This window comes from Chrysochloris asiatica, unplaced genomic scaffold (assembly GCF_000296735.1).
Source record: "Chrysochloris asiatica unplaced genomic scaffold, ChrAsi1.0 scaffold00038, whole genome shotgun sequence".
NCBI classification, from domain to species: domain Eukaryota; kingdom Metazoa; phylum Chordata; class Mammalia; order Afrosoricida; family Chrysochloridae; genus Chrysochloris; species Chrysochloris asiatica.
The window spans coordinates 23,140,207-23,141,791 of NW_006408556.1; positions in this window are offsets into that span (position 1 = coordinate 23,140,207).

Genomic DNA, 1,585 nt, shown 5'->3' on the forward strand with positions numbered 1-1,585 from the left:
ATGTCATTGCCATTTGTCCCCCTCTTCCCCTTATCAGTGACCAACGTGGTCACCAGACAGACCACATGCCTGCTTGTGTAATCCCCTTGAGTCTTAGTCCTGAGATGGAATTTGCTCTGAGGGAATCCAACCACTTGCCTTGATGGCTCCTGGGTGAACAGTTTACTTGTTCATGAAGTAATCAATCAAACTGTCATTATTGTTTCTGGTTTTTCCTGCTGGTCTTTCTTTACGAAGCATTTTCTGTTCTTCTAGCTACTCCAGGCTGGTCTACTCATCCTTTCCAGTGGAAATTTCCTACCTCGGACAATTCTGGATGGAGTTCTGGTTTCCACCTATGGTCTTATGCAATGCAAAAGCTCCACAGGAGGCCTCTTTCACTGGGCAACTACTAGCCCCTGTTAAGGTAAGGTTACTTTATCAGAGATTAGTATTGCCACTCCTGCTTGTTTATTGTTGCAGTTAGCATGGTATGTTTTTTCCATCTTTACCTTTTAGTCTGTTTTTGTCTTTGTGTGTAAGATGTGTCTCTTGCAGGCAGCATATTAAAGTGTCTTGTTTTTTTGTTTTTTGTTTTTTTATCCATTCTACCACTCGCTGTCTCTTCACTGGTGCACTTAATCCCTTAACATTCCGAGTAATTATTGATAGGTATAAATTAATTGCTGCCATTATGTTAAATTTTTGGTAGTACTGTTCATTCCTTTGGTCTGCAAGCCTTTTTGTGCTGAGTTTTTGCTTTTTGTGCTATTTCTTGTTGGTGTCTTCTTAGTATTCATGTTTGTTTGTTCTGCTTGGAAGTTCATTTTCATGGTAGGTTGTGAAGTTTTAACTTTCTTTGGGGTTACCTTATAATCTATTAATTTTTTCCTCCATTTATGACAATCTATTGTATCCTGTAATCTACCTGGCCTCCTTACTACCTGGATCTCTGTACCTACATTTTTCCCTTCTTTGACATTTTTATTATTTTGATCTTCAGTTGACCTCCCAGCTCTTTTGAATTCGTTGTAATTTTGTTCTGTTCTGCATTCTGCTGTCCATTGCCTGCGTTTCAGGAGGTGTTGCCACGCCTGTCAAAATCTGGTTGTTGTCTGTGTCTTGACTGATTCCTAAATCACAATATTTTATTTTATACCATGATTTCTCCACTGGTGGTTGCAGTAAACTAACGCCCTGAACCTTATGCTAGATCCAGAGCTCTGGTGCTGTTCCATCAAAGCAGCTTCTCTGGGCTTTCAGCCCTCCCCCACAGAGCCCGTCCTACCTGCCTCTGTTCTGCCAATGCCAAAACCATAAGTCTCCTATGTGATTTTCTTTTTTCAAATTTTATTGTGAATTATGTGATAGTTTACATGGGAGAACATTAGCTTTACATTCATCCTATCGTATATCATTTCATTGCCATGGTTACAATCCCCTCCATGTATCATTAACTAACCAAAGCATACACCCTGCAAGCCTGCCCCTTGGTCGTCAGCACACAGCATTTCTTCCTTTCTGCATCTAAAGTCCCCAGGCGCTCTATCTCTACACATCATCATCTCTGCCTCCATCTCTTGCATCACTGCTTCTCTGGGTAGGG